At 38.4% G+C, this 19,390-nt stretch overlaps 1 non-coding gene across 1 annotated transcript; it reads right to left on the bottom strand.

Annotated features, from left to right (window-relative positions):
- Nucleotides 1–15,323: 15,323 nt before the first annotated feature.
- LOC150065107 (U6 spliceosomal RNA) lies at nt 15,324–15,430 on the bottom strand. Its single transcript, XR_016535073.1, has one exon. It is a non-coding gene; the product is annotated as a U6 spliceosomal RNA (small nuclear RNA).
- Between the last annotated feature and the right edge of the window lie 3,960 nt (nt 15,431–19,390).

Below are 19,390 nucleotides of genomic sequence, written 5' to 3'. Positions count from 1 at the left end.
TTTCATCATTCTATTTTAATCTATGTGTATATACTACTTCAACTATATCCATCTCCTATAACTGTGCTTTTTACCCTTTTATTTACACTAATCCACAAAACAAAACCCTGATTTACATTCCTGTCATTTGTTTTTAAGGAATAGTTTCTGCATATGGAAAACATGTTATATTTGGCTTTCTGAGAGTAGCTTGCTGCATTTAACATGATGACCACTCATTCTTTTCATTTTCTTGCCAATGACAATTGCATTTTTAATGGCTGAATTACTACTCCATTGTGTGTTTAGGCAACAGTTTTGAAAGTCCATTCATTGGTTGCTGAGCATTCAAGCTAATTCCATATTTTTGCTACAGACATGAGTGTGCAGGTATCTTGACTGTGGGTTGACATATATCTTCAGATATATGCTCAGGACTAGTATATCAGGATCATTGGTAGTTTTATCTTTAGGGTGTTTGTTGTTGTTGTTTAAATAACTACACTGATTTCCACAGTGGCTACACTAATTTACATACTCACTGACAGTATACAAAGCCCTTTCTGGGACATCCACAGCAGCATTTGTTGTTTTAATTTGTTTTATGGGTATCTCATTGACTCAGCACCACTTAGACAGATATAAAGCTTTTTCCCCACTGAATTGCCTATGAAATTTTATCAAAAATTGTTTGCAAATGTGGCAGTCTAGCTTCATATCCTCTGTTCTGGCCCACTGATGTACCTGAGAGATTCTGTTTGATACCAGCTGTGATTGTCTTCATCACAGTAGCTTTGTAAGTCTTGAAATCAGCTTGTCTTACCTCTCCAACTTAGTTCTCTTTCAAAGTTCTTTTGTTGGATATTCTTAGTTCTTTTTTATTTCCAAATTTTCAAATGAATTTTAAAATCATCTGGTCAATTTGTACCCAAAAGACAAAAATCCTGTTGGGATTCTGATAATGATTTCATCAAATCTGCAAAAATAATTGTAGAGAACTAATATGTTAACAATGTTTTTTTAGCCCAGGAGTATTATTTAGGCCTTCTTCCATAGCTTATAGCAACATTTTATAGCTTTAGTGTACAAGTCTTACACATTATTTTCGATTTATCCCTAAGTATTTGGCATTTGCTGATGTTATTATAAATTCTATTGTCCCTAAATTTTAATTTGTGATAATTCGTTGATAGTATATAGAAAGACAATGGATTTACATTTTTCAGGTATCTTCAAAGTGTCACAGTAATTCTAGTAGTACTTGTGGATTTCTTCTCTTTTTCTTTTTTTTTTTGTAGAATGTGTGTCTAAATTCTTACATCTGTGAACTATGAGTTGTTTTCCTGCCAACCTGGTAGGTGCTTTGTATTTCCTTTTATTACTCTATGGCATTGATTAGATTCAGCAGTCAATTAGTGCATGCATCTATGCCATGATCTCAGATATTAAGTAAAGAATGTTCCAAGATGTAATATTAGGTGTCAGTTTTTCTTAATACATGCTCTTAAGTTGAGAAAGTTCATTTCTATTCCTGTGTAATAGAACTGTTTTAATCAAAATGAGTGTTCACAATTTTTAAAATATTTTTATCCCTTAGTTTTACTGAGATGATTATATCATTTTTCTTGTAAGGAATCACATTTTGTTGATTTCAAATAAACCAGATCTGCCTTCCTGGTGTGAGTCTCACTTAGTCATGGTGGTTTTTGTTTTTGTTTTTGTTTCATTTTTCTGTAGTTGGACTTGATTTGCTAACTATTGTTTTTGTAATTTTTATCCATGATGGATATTTTACTTAAAAAATAATAGCTTTACTTTGGTATCAGGGTAATGCCAGCCTAGTAGAATAAGTTATAAATTATTCCCTCCTACTTCATTTTCTGAGTCTTTGTATAATACTGGCTGGCATTATTTATTCTTTAAGTTCTTGCTGTAATTCATTGCTAAACCCATCTGGTTGTGAGTTCTCTCCATGGGAATGTCTTTAATTCCAAATTCAACTTTTATCATTGATTTAGGACAATCCAATTATCTACTTTTTCTTGAGTTTTGGTAGTTTGCTGTTGAAGGAAGATGTTTTATATAAGCTGTCAAATTTCTTAGTATGAAGTTGTTTATACTACTTCCTTCTAGCTTCTTCTTTTCTTTTCTTTTCTTTTTTTTTTTTTTTTTTTTTTGGTGGGTCATACGGCTGAGCTCTTCAGGTCAAGGCTACTACCCTTCCCCTGGGCCTGGGTCTGAGTAGCTAGGATTACAGGCGTGAGCCACCACACTCAACACCCTTCTAGTTTCTTAAATGTCTTGTAGTTATTTTAAGATGGGATCAGTAGTAATAGATCTTGGATTGTACCTGTAATCCTAATTTATGCCTCTCAGCATATCATTTATCATATTCATGTTCTCCCTCTCCTCTCTCTGCCCCTCCCTTCTTTTCTCCCTGCCCCTGTCTCTCCCCTCCACTCCCCTCTTCCTCTCTTCCCTCCTATCCTCTCCTCTCTTTTCTTTTCTCTTTCCTATTCTCTACCTATGCTTCCCATCCTCCTTAGATTGGCTAACACTTTATCAGTATTATTTATATTTTTCTGGGTGCCAGTGGCTCATGCCTGTAATTGTGGCTAATGCAAATATCAAGACCATGGTTCAAAGCAGCCAGGGCAGGAAGTCTATGAGATTCTTATCGCCAATTAATCACAGAAAAAAAAAAAAGCCAAAAGTGGTGCTATGGCTCAAGTGGCAGAGCATTAGCCTTGAGCAAAAGGATCCCAGGGACAGAGCCCAAGCCCAGAGTTCAAGCCCCAATACTGGCAAAATAATAAGTAAATAAATAAATATGTACATATATTTATTTTGAAGTAACTAATTTTTTCTTTCATGCGCTTTCTCCATGACTTTCTACTTTCTGTTTGTTATTTCATGGGTAGCCATCTGTTTATTATTTTATTTCTTCTAATTTACTTGGCTTTCAATTCTTCTTTTCTCATCTTAAGGAAAAAACACAGGCAATTGACTTGAGATCCTTCTGATGTAGATATTTAATGCTATCATATTTCTGCTAAGTGCTGATTTAGTGGCACTCATGTACTTTGTAAAGCTGTGTTTTATATCTAAGTTCAAAAACACTTCCTAATTTTTCTTTGATTTGCAGATCCTTCATCTTACCCAATTTAGTATTCTTTGTTTTTTTCTTCATAGTATTTAGACCATTTACATACTTATCAGTATGTTTAAGCTTAAGTCTATCATTTTGACACTTGTTTTCTATTTGCCCCATCTGTTATTGATTCTTCTTTTCCGGGATTTGATTTTTTTTATTATTCTATTTAATGTTCTTTGGTCTCATTGGGTATAATTACCATTTCAGCAAGTGCTTTAAATCTTGTAGCATATATTTCTAATTTGGGCCGGGAGTTTGGCCTAGTGGTTAATGTGCTTGCCTAGCATGCATGAAGACCCGGGTTCTATTCCTCGGTACCACATACATAGAAAAAAGCCTGAAATGGTGCTGAGGCTCAAGTGGTAGTGCTCTAGCCTTGAGAAAATTCCAAGGACAGTGCTCAGGCCCTGAGCTCAAGCCCAGGACTGGCAAAAAAAAAAAAAAAGCAAAACTAACTAAATAAAGTTTTGCTTCTCTGATCATTGGTGTCACTGTAACAAACTTCCAGATCAAAGACAAAATTGTGCAGGGAAAGCTCTGTCATTCCTACACAAAAATCTGTGCTTCAACAACACAAAATCTATCTCAGCACCACTTCCGGCTTTTTTCTATATATGGTACCGAGGAATCGAACCCGGGTCTTCATGCATGCTAGGCAAGCACTTTAACCACTAGGCCAAACTCCCAGCCCTAGTTTCGCTTTTTCTTTTCATTTTTTTCTTTTTTTTCCCCCATCCTGGGGCTTGAAATCAGGGCTTGGGCACTGTCCTTGAACTTTCTTGAAGTTAGAACTTTATCACTTGAGCCACAGCACCACTTCGGCTTTTTCTATGTACATGATACTGATGAGGGAAACCCAGGACTTGGTATATGCTAGGCAAGCACTCTACCACTTAGCCAGACCATACATTTCTTATTTGCTATTACAACTGTAAATTAAAGCTGTTAAACTCAGTTGGAGGAAGTTGCTGCTTTCAAAATGCATTTTCCCCTGAGAGTTAGGGTCTCATAACCTGCTCCTACCAACTAAATTGCTGCCAGACCATGGAAAGCTCACTGCTATATATCAGACAGCTTGCTGAATTTTTTACACACATTCATTAGTTTAACCTTTATATTGATCCACTTGATTATCTTTGAAGCTTAAACAAACTGAAAGAAATATGCCTAAGGTTCAAGAGTTCTTCAGTGAATTAGAGCCTGAATTTAGATAGAAGAGGACAACCTCTAGCTATCCAAAAATGCACCTGTGGAGCAGAAACGTGAGTGTACACTCATCCTAGGCTCTAGATCTACTAAATCCAAATCAGCAATGTAATCAAGATCTCCGTATGACTTTTGCATGGATGTTCAAATTGTAGCAGCCCGGGCCCATCTGTGGGCTTTGGGAAGGTTGTAAAGGAAGCTGAGTCTTGAGACAAGGCAGGGCTATTATTCTAATGGATCAGGCAAAACTGGAGTCCTGGTGTGGTGTTTACTGAGCAATCAGAAGTAATAATGACAAGTCTATCACATATAGGATCCTTTTACCTGTGCCAATGACTAGTCTAAAGTGTTTTGGCAACATTGCATCACTTAATCCATTAGGATTGTCCTCATATTAAAAATGAAAAAAAAAATCAGTCAGAGAAGTTGAGCGACTTGCCCAACTCAATTTATTAGTAGAAGACAAAGCAACCACAGGCAATGTGGCTTTAGATCACAAACTTCTAAATCACATCGTCAAAAAGCCTTTATAGAGAGAGAAACAGGGTGCAGAAGATAATCTCTCTTTCTTGTTTTGCCAAAGATAAAAACAAGGCATAGTACAGTAAAACCCCAATGTGTGACAGGACTTGAAAAAGGCAAGCCTCTATTTCTTTTTCATATCTGAATCTAAGCATTTTATCCTTGCAGGTGAGCATATGTAATTAGAGCTGAAGATTTTCTCATCTATTAAAAGGAAAAATGGAGGAATAGAGAATAATAGTTTAGGAGGCATAATTTTCTGCTATTCTTCGTTGAGCAGAGGGAAAACAACACTCTCGGCTATTTTTGTGTACTGTAAGGCAGAGAGAGATAAAAATATGAGAGTTGCTGGCCTTCATTAAAAGGATAAAGGGTTGTTGATTGGTACTTCCTTTTAGGTTTTATAGAAATTTAAATTTAAAAGAACACTGCTGCTTACTGACATGGGTGAAGCTTTTTGCTTTATGTAGAGTGGCTTAATTGCGCTCATGCTTATTTGTTAGGTTTTTCTGTGATATATTTAGATATAATCTATAGTCCCTCCTACTAGAAGGAAAAAAACCCACAAAAGTCAGCTGGCTTTGGGAACACAATTCAAGGCCTATGTCTTCTATTGTGCATCACTTCAGTTAATTAGCTTTCTAATTATGATTTATTCTAAATTGTTATTTTAAATGCATGCCCAGAGACTCTGTTGAGGTGACATATTACTCTAGAAATAATAGAGATCTGTTTTTTTTGCCTTTGGCTCTAAGAGTTACACTGTTGCATAAAAGCATTGTTTCTGTACTTTCTCCCCTCCCTCCCACCCTTTTCCCCCCAATCACCACACCCTGACTGTTCCATATTCCGTGCCACCCATTTAACTTGTCTACCCACCAGAAAATGTGACCATTCAGCACCCTGTTCAGAAATTGTCCATCTCACTTAACTTTTCACCTGGCTTTATTCTGCTCCATTTCCACCTAGTTATTTGTAGGTGGTGGGAGGGATGTTTTTTCTTGTTTGTTTTTAACCTGATTGCTTCCTGCTATTGTCAGCTGAACTTCTACAGTTTCATCTTGGAGCTCCAGTAATGTTTTTGTCCCAGGATCCTTGGAATCTCACAGTTCTTAACTTGGATTTTGCCTTCAGACTTCTCTTGACCTTGCCAGAGCTTGTAAAACAAGATCACCCAGTTTCAGCCATAGGAGCAAAAACTTAGAATTAACCTCTGGGAAAAGTAACTTGATAGGATGTGTTTGGAACCCATAAACAAGGGACTGATAAATTCTTCATTTAACCCTGACAAGCCAAAATAAAATTGCACTGAGAATAGATGTGACTTTTACCGTCAACTTTCTTTGGCGTTTATATTTTATTGCTTTCCTTCTCTTACATACATCTAATTTTGACCTTAATTTCCACCAGAGAGGATCTTATCTCTGTCAGATTTTCACAGTATCTTACCCTTTATCTGTCTGTTACTCCTGAGAATGTGTGTGTGTGTGTGTGCGTGCGTGCGTGTGTGCGTGTGTGTGTGCATGTGTGTGTGTGTATAAATACAGATATATATTAATATACTAGTGAATTATATCCTCCCTTCCCCAGGGCATAAATACATAGATGCTATCTGGCAAAAATCTTCTAATTCACATCCTTATTACCTTACCAGAATGCAGGGAGCTGTACGTAAAAACAAAACAGAACCCAATGTAATGGCATTAGTCACACAGTGTCAGGGCGGTCTGAACTTAGGATCATGTGGTCATGTCCTCTCAACTCTTTTCACTAGAAACAAAGATGCCAAACCAGGGACTACTTTCCATGAACCTTCTTCATAGTTACACAGGATCAAAGACCAAGGGCTTTACAGTAGAATGTTCCCAGGATACGAAACTGTCTCTCTCAAAGATGAGTTTTTATCTTTGGACCTTGTCTTTTTACCCTATATTTCTGTGATTAGCATTGAGAAATGACACCGTGTGTTTTTTGGTGTTCATGTATGCGAATTCAGAGCCTCTGTGACAGATACCTGTGTCTATGAGACACTTACTCCAATTAATCACAGAGAAAGACAGAAGTGGAGCTGTGGCTCAAATGGTACAGCACTAACCTTGAGCAAAATAGCTCAGGGACAGCATCCAGGACCAGAGTTCAAGTTCTAGGATCATAATTTAGAAGGAGCAAATAAAAACTAGCAAGGACTAGTGCTAGAGCACAAACCTGAAACTCCATCATCCAACTAAAACCCCAGATTTACTGCTTACTTGCTGGAATGTTGGGTAACTTATAATGGCGTTTTGCTTTCATCTGCATTTTTGCAAAATGGTGGCTTTAGCTGTTCCCACCATATGGGTTTTGAGAAGTAATTGGGCCAACACATAGAAAGTTCCCAGAACAGTAAATACGAAGAACATGCTCCCTAAAGGTCAAGTTCATTTTATTTAATTTTTCAAAATCTGATTTCAGGGACATGGACTCTGGAATAATGTAAGAGGAGGAAGCTTCTAAATCCTTTCCAATCCCTATGTACCTTCTCTCCATGTGCGGAACAGGACACCATCTCTCTACCACTCCCTGGTGAGGGACAGCTGGCGGAAGCTGGGTGTTCTCTAATTGTTGAGTGCTCTCTGAAAAGTGAAATGACTCTCTCTTGTCCTTCTGTTAGGTTGTTTTCCTTATTGACTTGGTAAATTATCAGCTGACATTTAAAATAAATATAAGGCATGTTAACCCTGTCTTCTACTAAGATACTTGTGTGTTTACCTTAGTTTTTTCTAAGTATGTATGTAAAAAAAAATTAAAGAAAGCAGAAAAAAAAAGAAAGAAGAACACAGGCTGGGGCGGGGGGGGGGGGGGAATGACATTAAATCAGGCAGTGGTGGCTCTGATGTAAAATCCTAGCTCCTCAAGAGGCTGAGACCTAGAGGTTCATGGCACGAAGCCAGCCTGGGCAGAAAAGTCTGTTTGACTTCAGTGCCAATTAACCAGCAAAATGCTGGACTGGAGGCATGGCTCAAGTGATAGAGTGCCAGCTATGAACAAGAAAGCTGAACAAGAGCATGAGGCCTTGAGTTAAAACCTTGGTATTTGTAAAAAATAAAGTTAAAATTAAATAAATGAAATAAAAATGATATTTTTTCAATTTGTTATTTTTTTTAGATGGTTCTAGAGCTTGAACTCAGGGCCTAGGCACTTTCCTTGGGCTTTCTCACGGCTAGCACTCTACCACTTGAACCACAGCACCATTTCTGGCTTTTTCCGTGTCTGTGATACCGAGAAATCAAACCCAGGGCTTCATGCCTGCTAGGCAAGCACTCAGCCACGCTCCCAGCCCCTCAGTTTGTTATTTTACAACATTTTTAGATAGTCCAACATCCTCTGTGCCTCAAAATAGTGTTATTACTATTTAACTCTTTAACTCTATTCCCAGAAAGTGGTTTTAAAAAAATTCACAGAGTATCTATCTTACTATCTAACAAACATTTTTGAAGATGGCGATATACAAGACATTTTTAAAAGACAAATGTTTCAATAATCTTTAAAATGATTAGCAGAAAATAGCCAATAGGGAACTGTTTCACACAGATAAAATTTTAAGTAGAATTGGGATGATCAAACCTTTTCCCTTAGATGCTGAAAATATCATCCAAGGGCTTTTGTTTGGTTGTTTGTGTTAAATCTCTTACCTCTTAGCCTATTTTCCTATGAGGAAAAAAACTAAAGATGAGTTAAGAAAGACATTGTTTTGGCATTAGCAAGAAGAGCTATTGAGTTGATTAGATGGTGTACAATATGGATTCTGGGCTTTAAAATATTCTCTTTAATTTAAAAAATTATCTTCTGATAGTTGCACAAAGAGGTTTCAAGTCAACTGTCTGAGTTGATGAGGGTAATTGGTCTCAATTCATGTCACTTATTTCAACTATAGGAAACAGGAGAGGCCAAAAAGTAGGCTGGGCCAAAATTCTTTATCATTAATGACACATGTATATTAGCTTGTAAAACCAGAGGGAGGAGGGGTTACTTTTGCTACTGCAGGTTACATGATGAAGCAAGCACTGGAAATTGATAGTATTTTCCCCACTCTGGAATGTTGGGCACAAGTGGTTCCCTCTGTCTTGAGAAAGGGAAGCCACTTGAAATTTTCCCTGGAGTATTAGGGAACTCAAAATTCAGCACACACCAGCCCTAGGAAAGTATTTCCAAATGATTTCTAACATTTATAATTAGTTCCTAGATCAAGAAAATGAAGTAAATCTACTAACAAATTAAACAAAGGTTTTCTTAGGAGAAAAGAATTAAGGATAAAACAAATAGATTAAAGAATTTTTCATTCTGTTTTTGTGTGGTGGCTAGGACTGCACACTAATACAGAAATTATTTAACTTTAAGCAGTACTTTGAAGACCATAGAAGGAATGAGACTCCATTCAGGTTAAATCCTTTTCATATCATTCCAGGTGGCAAATAAAAGCAAGAATGTAAAGCAAGAGAGGTCCAAGTGATCTGGAAAGGAGGAATGCCTCCACCCAGGCAGTGAAAGAATCTGCTGTGGAATTCAAAGAAAAAGAAAGCAAAAAGAGGGATGTGGGTTTGTGGTGAAGAGAGAAGGGGAGAAATATGAGATATGTGAGGTAGAGAATTTGATTTGCATGTGGCAGCCATTAGGGATGTCACTAATACCATGGGGAATTGATGGCAACAGTCCCCAATGGTAGGTTAGATGGGTAGTTTTTTGTTTTGACAATCGTTTTGCAAGACATACAAGGGGAATGTGAGCAGAGAGGGTGAAGGGATTTGGACACAATTGTTAAGATGTAGAAAACAAGTCTGTGGGCATAGCAGAGAAGAAAAGAGCCCCTTAATTATATGGAGAAATAGGACTATTTTTTTAAAAAAGTTAGTGGGTGATGTAAGCCACAGAAAAGTTTATAAGAAAGAGTATTTAGTGTCTTAGATTCAGTCCTGAAAGAAGCTATTGTTGGCCCTCACAGAAGGAGGGAAAGTTAGGGTTAATTGAGGAATTAAGAAAAGAAAATCACCTTTAAGTAGGAACTGGGAACCTAAGTCAGAGTCATCCTGATGGATGAACTTGAACTTCCCATTAATGAAATAGACAAAAAAACTTTTTAAAGATCCTTACATAAGGTAAAACAAAAATATAGAGAATTACATTAGCACAGACCTCTTCACCTTAATTTCCTTTTAAAAAATATTTTATTGTTTTTACATAGTCGAGTAAAGAGGGTTCAATTCAGTATGTCCATTTATTAATATAATGCATCTTGATCAATATGGTTTTCCTTCTTTACACATATAAACACACAAACACACATGCATACACAATTGGAAGGGGGAGAACCAGCCTTCTTTAGAGTAAGGAGAAGCCATTTGCACAGCTGAGACATCAAATGATGTCTGCTGGTTGATGGAGGAACAGGGGAGTCAGGTTGTGAATTGGGTGAGTTCACACCTCTCCTGACCAAGCAATCCTTGTGTTGTCAAAGAGAGATCCTAGATTACACCCCAAATGGATTTTAGTCAAAGCAAATACCTTTATACAAGTGTTTGAATTTCACACTTCTTGCCTGAGAAAGACAAGTTTGCCAAGCTTTTTCATGTAGTAGGGACAGAAAGCGAAGTAAACTTGAACAAGGCAAACAAAAGCTTTGCTCAGGCAACATAGTAAAACAGCCTGGAAAACAGACACACAGAGACCCCCAGGCTGATTTTTCCTTTCCTTTTATCTGGTTTTACATATGAATGGCAATGTGCCACTCATCCATTTCAGTCTCCAAACCATAAAGTGACGTCTTTTTGATATTTTTGTTCACTTTTTCTCTTTTTCTTTTTCCAAGAGAAAGTGAGGCCTTGCTGGTTCTGGGAAGGTGTTAGTGAAAGTGGCCCTGGGTCTGTGCTTTATTAGGAAAATAGGACAGAAACTTCTCACTGATCATTCTCATCTGTACTGGAGAATATTTTTTTTTTTTTTTTGCCAGTCCTGGGCTTGGGCTCAGGTCTCAAACACTGTCCTTGGGTTTTTCTCAAGGCTAGAGCTCTATCACTTGAGCCTCAGCACCACTTTTGGCTTTTTGGTGTGTATGTGGAGTACCAAGGAATTGAACCCGGGTCTTCATGCATGCTAGGCAAGCACTCTATCACTAGGCCAAACTCCCAGCCCCCTGTACTGAAGAATTTTTTAAGCCAGTAATCAACACCACCCAGATCAGGGTTCGAAGCAACAAGCACCTAGACACAATCCCCTGTGAAAATGTATTTTTGTCTTATTTTTGCACTCTTAGAGGAAAATAGGTATTTCACTATGTAATCACTGCCAAGTTATCAACTAATTTTCATGATCCTTCCATGAGAATTTGTGATCAACTACTGAAAAAGCTCAAGCTGGATCCACTGAAGTGTTCACTGACCATTTAGTGGTGCTAAATACCAATTTAGTTAAATTGAAAACAGACAATTCCTTATGTGTGGTAAATTTAATATCTAATTTTTATTTTTTTAATATATTTTTATTGTAATTAATAAAAGGGTTACATGATATTTGCCAGATAGAAGGTGCATTAATTCACATACATTGATACCCTTTCACATGTCTTGGTACCCATTACCCTCCCCCCACCCACCACCCACTCCCCGTATTGGTTTTCCCCCCTTCCCTATCAAGTTTCAAATATCTAGTTTTTAATATTAAGAAATGGCATTTCTAGAAGGAGTGACAATGATCAAGATTCATTGTATTCTTTTCATTGTTATTGTAATGTGATGTACAGAGAGGAGTCAAGTGATGAATGCATTTCTTTTAAAAATTGATTGAGTTGCTATATAGTTTAATGGAATTATCCAAAATGAGTCATGGGGCAGGGGTTTAATATAGCCATAGAAAGGGGTTCATCATAAACGGTGTTCAACTTAGCAGAGCTAGGCTGGCATATCTCCTCGCTTATAAAGAGTCAAGACAGGAGAGACTGAGTTAGGATTTGAGTGTAAGCAGTGAAGTAACTGAGTGGATGGGGAAGGCTCTAGAAATACAACCAGTATGAATTTATGTGAATGCTTTGGTTAAAAGGATGGACTCAGTAAAGTTACTTCACTTCTTGAATCTTGATTGTGTTTTTTTCTAAAACTGGACAGATAATATTCATAATGTGGAAAGTCCACGTGGAGCAAATGAAATTATCTGTGTTTATAACATAGCAAATGGTTCAATGAGGGCAGTTGACATTGTTGTTGTTGGTAATACTATTGTGAGGCCAGGTTCAAGTTCATCTCTCACCTGAAGAGTTATGCATACCTCAAGATCAGTGAGTCTGTAGTAGGAAGATAAGGAAAAGGTATAGATGGTTAATGGCAAATAAATAGTACTCTTAACACATATCCACAATTCCTACTCTTATCCCAGATATAAATAATGGCTCTTGGTTGATAATGGAGCTTGAGCAAAGCCCACACATCTTCTTCCAAGAATGAAGACCAGATGAAATCTATTGAGTAAAATAGATTCTACTCAAACATGATAGCACTGAAGCAAATAGCAAGAAGGAGAAAGTAAACTGATGTCTAATTTTTTTAAAAAAAAGCAGCTTTATAGGGGGAAAGGGAGGGCTGGGAATGTGGCTTAGTGATAAAGTGCTTACCTAGCATTCATGAGGCCCTGGGTTCGAGTTCCAGTACCACATACACAGAAAAAAATAGCTATAGGGAAAGAAAAGGAATTGATTAATGCAATGAACAAAACATGTTCTGAGAGGAGATTTAAAGATTAACAAAGTGTTTTTTTTTATTTCTCAGGGTATTGTTTTGCCATAGTTAAAGGAAACATTGAGGGTAGTACAGGGTGGGGGGGGAAGACAATTTAGCAAACCATATGCTGAAGACTGAATAATCAGGGAGACATGGTGCCCCGCCTCTGAGTCCTTCACCTTGCTCTTCTAAATGGAAACGCGAGTGCCTGGGGATATTTGAAGCATGACAAACATCTGAGAGAGCACTGATGGAAAGCCCTGTAAAGAATTTCCATGCCTGATCATCTAACAGATGGCTCTCTACAAGAATCATTTTAATATTAAACAGACAATTCAGGCCTAGGGAAAAAAATTGTGCCATAAATCTGTAATTGAAAATATTAAAAAAAAACATCCATTCAAAGGAGCTATAAATTTGTACAAGGAACTTCTTTTGCATTTCAGAGCCTATGTCAAAAGAAGGGATGGATGCCCTTTTAAGTTTTTTTTTCTTTTAAAAAGAATTTAAAATCAAATGGAAAGTCAACAACATGCAAAAGTTTCAGAGGGAAAGTGTGTGTGTGCATGTGTGTGTGAATTTTCTTATTTAATGGATCTTCTTATCTATACTCATTGCACAACTTCTTCCACATTGACCCATAGGTCCCTTCTACATCCCCTGTTTTTTGACTCTCTCTGGACCTCCTAGTCCTTTAATGGGGAAACAGGGGAGTGAGGAGGGTAGAATAGAGTCTTGATATGTATCTCAAACTGGCTTTGAACTCAAGATCCTACTGCTTTAGCACCCTAAATCACGGGATTATTACAAGTATTGTATTCCACAAAATGCTGGGCCATTTTTGTTGCTACTCTTTTCAGAATTCTAGAACTTCTGACCCCTTCTGATCACTCCAGCTCTCTTACTATTACTCTAGCAAGACATGGAGGGCCATGATTTGTGAAGTCAGCAACTTCCTGCAGCCCTTACTGTTAATGCTGCTGAGATTTAACCCTGATGGTTAGAAAAGATTGGGTCCCACCTTCTTTCTGGTTTTTGTTGTCCCTTGGCTTCAATTGTTTCCCAGGACAATTCCCACCATTTCGTAGCCCTGGAGTGAATTCTCCCCTCATCTTTTACCCATCTGTCTTTTATTTTTTTTTTTCATGGATAAAGAGATGTGTCCCGTCTAAGTCACATAGTATGGCTGGAAGCAAATGTCTAACCTACCTGTATGATGCTTGTTTCAGGGACTCAGGCAGAATGTTAGCCTCTGTAAGGTTTAGTTTCCTTTAAAATGGAAAAGATTTTAGGAGAGGCACCAACCTCTGTATTCTTTTTTATTTCTTTTTGCCTCTAGCACTCTAGCCCTGACCACAGCACCACTTCCAGTTTTTGAGTGGTTAATTGGAAATAAGAGTCTCATCAGGACTTTTCTGCTGGGCTGGGTTTGAACCCTATTCTTCAGATCTCAGCCTCCTGAAGTAGTTAGGATTACAGGCATGAGCAACCAGCATCCAGTTTGTATTCATTTTTCATGTAATTTTAGGGAAAAACAACTAAGTTATCCAAACCATAATTTCATGGACCTCTTTACTAGCTGATGAGAAATCTGAAGATAAACCAAGGGAATCCTGTTCAAGTGTGAAGACCTGAAGGCAAAATAAAGGGCACCAGATGGTGTGATTATGTGGAATGAGAGGGTCCTGGATGGGTCAAGTCAAGAACTAGGAGGGTGATCATCTGGACTCCACCTGTGCATATAATCAACCAGCAGTCCTGCTTGCTTTCATTCTTCCCTCCCTCTATAGACCATCTTCTTCCCTGTCCAGACACTGGAAGATACAGCTTTGCCAGTGTACCTGCCATTGAAGCTAAAGGAGGCAATATGGCTCCTTATCCCCTGATCTCAGTAGAATGTTCTGGGTTTTTTGAGTCTACTTCTCTACAATATTGTCACTGTTCAAAGAGTCCTGGCAACTGAAAGAAAGTACCGGTGTTTGGTTTATGTTGCCCTTTGTGTGTTTTATACTGCCTTTTCTTTATTTTGGCTTATTTACTTTAGGGAAAGCAAGAAACAACAATGAAGAACTGGGGGAGGTGACTGAACTCCAGTTATCCTGTGCTTCTGAAATTAACAGGGATTTTTCTTTTTCTTTCTTTGTTAATTATCATAGTGATGAATAGAGGAGGTACAGTTACAGTAACTGTGTGATAACATGTTGTAATGGGTACATTATTTCCTGAACATTGTTACCCCTTCCCATGTTTTCTCCCACTTTCCCTTTCCCTCCCTCCCAGGTTATAAAGTTCATTTCAAACCTGTTGTTTTGTGAATATCACTGTTACTATGGTTCACCCTTTGTCCTTTGACTCATCTTCTTGTTTTTCCCCTTCCCTTCCCTAATTCAAATAAGCAAATAAATGTATATATTATACACCAGGTACCAGAGTCAGATACAGCAACAACAGAGGGTAAACCATAAGGGAAAGAAAAAAGGAAGAAAAAGGAAAACAAAAGTAAAGAAATTTCTTCACATAGAACATTAAAAACAACAACCACAAGGATGAATCTCTTGTTTCCCTATCCTGGAGTTCATTTCGCTTAGCTTCTTCCTATATGGCCATATGCACATAGCTTTTGAGCTATTGCATTCCTCTGCTAGGAAAATCCTAGACTCGTATCAATACAATTGAGGGAAACCATGGAGCCTATATTCCTTTGGGACTGGCTTACTTCGGAAAATATGGAACTCTTCACGAATTTGTGTGTCATCCTTGCACAGGGGCCATGCTAATCTTCTCTGTATTGTTCCAATTTTAGCATGTGTGCTTCTGAAGTGAGCATGGATTTTTTTTTCATATCTATCAGCATTTTAAGAGGCTTCCAAATTACCAGGCCTTTATTGACCTAGATAACCCGTGTTCATAAATAGTTCCTTTCTGAAGAAGGTTCTGAATTCTGTTGTCCTGAATAAGGAAGGGAACTTGGTTTACGTTCTCACATAATAAAAGCCTACAAAAATGTTCACTTGAGAGTACTTCTTGCTATGTAACAAGACTGGCTCTATGATTAGTTTGTATGTTTATATGTGTTGGTCCTGGAGCTTGAACTCAAGGCCCAGTTACTGTCTTTGAGCTTTTTTGCTTAAGGCTACTGTTCTACCACTTGAGCTACATCTCCACTTCCAGCTTTTTTTTTCTATTTTTTAAAATTGTAATTCATAGAGGGTTTTCAGTAATAGTCTCCAGATAGAATCTGCATTACTTCTCACACACTGATACCATTTCTCATGTTTTTGTCCCCCTTTCCCTCCCCCCAACCCCTCCCCTCATCTTGTTTTCCCCCCTTCCCTTTCCTATTTCAAATAAACAAATAAACATATATACATTATACCAGATAACAAGGTCACATACTGTAACAACCACTTCCAGCTTTTGGGTGGCTTATTGGAGATATGAGTCTCATGGCTGGCTTTGAATGCTGATTCTTAGAGCTAGGATTTCAGGCATGAGCCATTGGTGCCTAGTTTTTGCTAACTATATGACGTGTGTGTGTGTGTGTGTGTGTGTGTGTGTGTGTGTGGGTGTGGGTGTGGGTGTGTGTGTGTGTGTATTGGAGCTCATGCTGGTCTGAGGCTTGAACTCAGAGCCTGGACACTGTCCCTGAGCTTCTTTTGCTCAAGGCTAGGGTACTACTTGAGCCACAGTGCCGCTTCCAGCTTTTTTTTTTTTTTTTTGAGTAGTTAATTGGCGATGAGTCTTGTAGAGGGGCCAGGAGTTTGGCCTAGTGGTAGAGTGCTTGCCTGGCATGCACGAAGACCCAGGTTCGATTTCTCAGTACCACATACATAGCAAAAAGCCGGAAGTGGTGCTAAGGCTCAAGTGGTAGAGTGCTAGCCTTGAGAAAGTCCAAGGACAGTGCTCAAGCCCTGAGCCCACGCCCAGGACTGGCAAAAAAAAAAGTCTTGTAGACTTACCTCCCTGGGCTGGCTTTGAATTGCAGTTCTCAAATCTTAGCTTCCTAAGTAGCTAGGATTACATATGTGAGTTAGAAGTGCCCGGCTTATCTTTACGTATTTTGTAAACTGTGAGCCCAAAATGAGGTCACAAAAATGTAACTTACCCCTCCCCATCAGAACAGCATTGGTTAATAAAGAGATAATTAAATCATTTAAAGAAGAGTAAACTCAGTTCAAAATCATAATTCACATAGTGTCTCAAAATAAAGCTTATTTCTAGAGAGGGAAAAAGTTCTGGTCTTTAAGAGCATGCCCTTGCTCCTGATCTTTTCTTTAAAATGGGATCCTTGAGTTGAGAAGCCTAAGCAATTTTTTGGAGGGCGATACGGAATACAGAATGTAATCCAATGAGTACAGATGTGGAGTACAAAAGAGATGTATACTGGATATAGAGTCCATCAAGGCTGTGATATGTCTTGGCCCTGAGTTCAACCTTTGTCCTGCTGCCCTGGAATCTTGCCTTCTATGATTGGCTTGATTTCAGACCCATTCTTTAGGTTCCCTTGATGATCCTGTGGTCCTCTATGTCTTGTCTGCTTACAAGGCTATGGTGATTGTTCTGTCACACTAAACTTCTGGCTATGTCATCTTCTAGACTTTGACTTGCCAGGTCACCCCAACAGTTCTCCTTGTCCTAGAAGGCCCATACAATGCCCACTGGCTTTTACTCTATAGCTATTTGTGCCCTGCTTGCGAATGTAAAAATGCAGTTCCTTTCTCATAACCTATTGATTATATTATTGTGGCGGTGCACACCCCGTGCACAGGCAACAATCAAACTTCATTCTCTCCAGGCACCTGATTGCAGATTTAATGTGCATTTCCCTCCACCTTTTGACCTAAGCCCAGAAAGAACAACACTGGAACATTCCTGTCTTTTGTAGACTTTCCTGTCTCCTTCCTTCCCTCTCTCTCTCTCTCTCTCCTATTTTTAGGGATTGGGTGGGTTTTCTATTAATTCCATACCATTGTTCTTTCTGACTGAAGATCCTCCTTAAGGAAAGGTTTGGCTTGATATACTTACAACATGGGGCATGCAAGATTTGGGTGGTGGGAGGAGAACCCCTTCTCAAGACAATAACCTGGCTTGCAGGGAGCTGTTTAGCTGCACCACAACCCAATTTCTAATGCCAAGAGCTAGCTATGACCTCCTCTTTCTTTCTGCATACCTTTTCTGCTTTAATAGCTAATCTCCTTTCAGATACATACTCTGGATAGATTAAAGTGAAGGCCTTATACACAAAGGCAAAAGAGAAAAAGAATAAAGTTAAAACCTGTATTCTTCATGCCATGTTCTGGTGGCTCACGCCTGTAGTCCTAGCTAGTTGGGACCCTGAGATCTGATGATCACAGTTCAAAGCCAGCCCGGGCAAGAAAGTCAGCCAATAACAATTATCACCAATTAACTATCCCACAAAAAGAAGTTCTAGAAGTAGAGGTGTGACTCAAGTAGTACGGCTCTGGCCTTGAGTGAAACAGCTCATGGATAGTGTCCAGACACTGAGTTCAACCCTCAGATCCAGCCCCCCCAACACACACAGACACACACAGACACACACACACACACACACACACACACACACACACAGAACAACAACAACAACAATATTCTTTGTCACTCATTCTTCTTCTTTAGGGGGAAAAATCATCATTTGATATCCATAGGGGTTTGTTTCCTGTAGTACCAAAAATATAAAAACATGTAATATTCAGGCACTGTTTTGTATGTGCCAGTCATGGACTTGAACTCAGACCCTGGTCATTGTCTCATTATAGCTCAAGGATAGTACTCTACCTCTTGAGCCATAGCATCACTTCCAACATTTTTGGTGGTTAATTAGAGATAAAAGTCCCAACAGACTTTCCTACTCAAGCTGAATTTGAACCACAATCCTCAGATCTTAGCCTCCGGAATAGCTAGGATTATTTATAGGCATGAGCCACCATCACCCAGCTCAGGAGCATTTTATAAAATGGTATAGTATTTTTGTACAACATAAACATACCTTCCTATACACTTTAAATCATCTCTAGATTACTTATAATAGACTCCATACAATGTAAGCCCCACATAAATGATTTTATACTGTATTGTTTAGAGAATATTGCCAGAAAAAAATCTATACACATTTGGTATAGTACAATTTAAAAAAATAAAGTTTTATCTGTTCTCAGTTGAATCCACGGATGTGAAATCTGTTGATACGGCAGGCTCACTGCACACAAAAGCTGTGGGATCATGTTCAGATGTGTTTTCTTCCTGGACAAAGGAAAGCTAGATGTTGATTTAGTGTCTTTGGACTTGGCTTCATTTGTTAGTCTTCTATATATTTCTAATAGAATTATAATATAGCACCGTTTAAATGCAATTGACTGGAACTGTAAAGGTTCTGAAGGACCTTAGCTTCTATTGTAGCCATTAGTAACTGCATTATATTATAACAGAAATCCTCAGACAATGGCCTTAAAAAATCAGATGTTTATTTTTTCACATAATGAAGATGAAGTCCTAGACCACCCACACTGATGCCAGACCATGTGAATATTTCTGACCAGTAGGCTGGAGGGGTAATAAAATATCTTATTTTTGAGCCAAAGTCTATTCTAGATGGTTGAGCTGAAGCCAATGGATCTTTATACCAGCTTCCCTCAGTGATGTCTGGATCAGAGCAGCTGAGCAGCCTGCCATAGACTCAAAGTGGGAAACAGGCATCAGTGTGGGTTAAAATGCTCATAGGATGTGATTAAACTGTTAAGTGGGGCGTACTCTGACTGATATAAATGGA

Source organism: Megascapheus bottae, chromosome 3, assembly GCF_031878675.1.
Source record: "Megascapheus bottae isolate mThoBot1 chromosome 3, mThoBot2.hap1, whole genome shotgun sequence".
NCBI lineage: Eukaryota > Metazoa > Chordata > Mammalia > Rodentia > Geomyidae > Megascapheus > Megascapheus bottae.
This window is presented reverse-complemented; position numbering and strand designations above follow the sequence as displayed.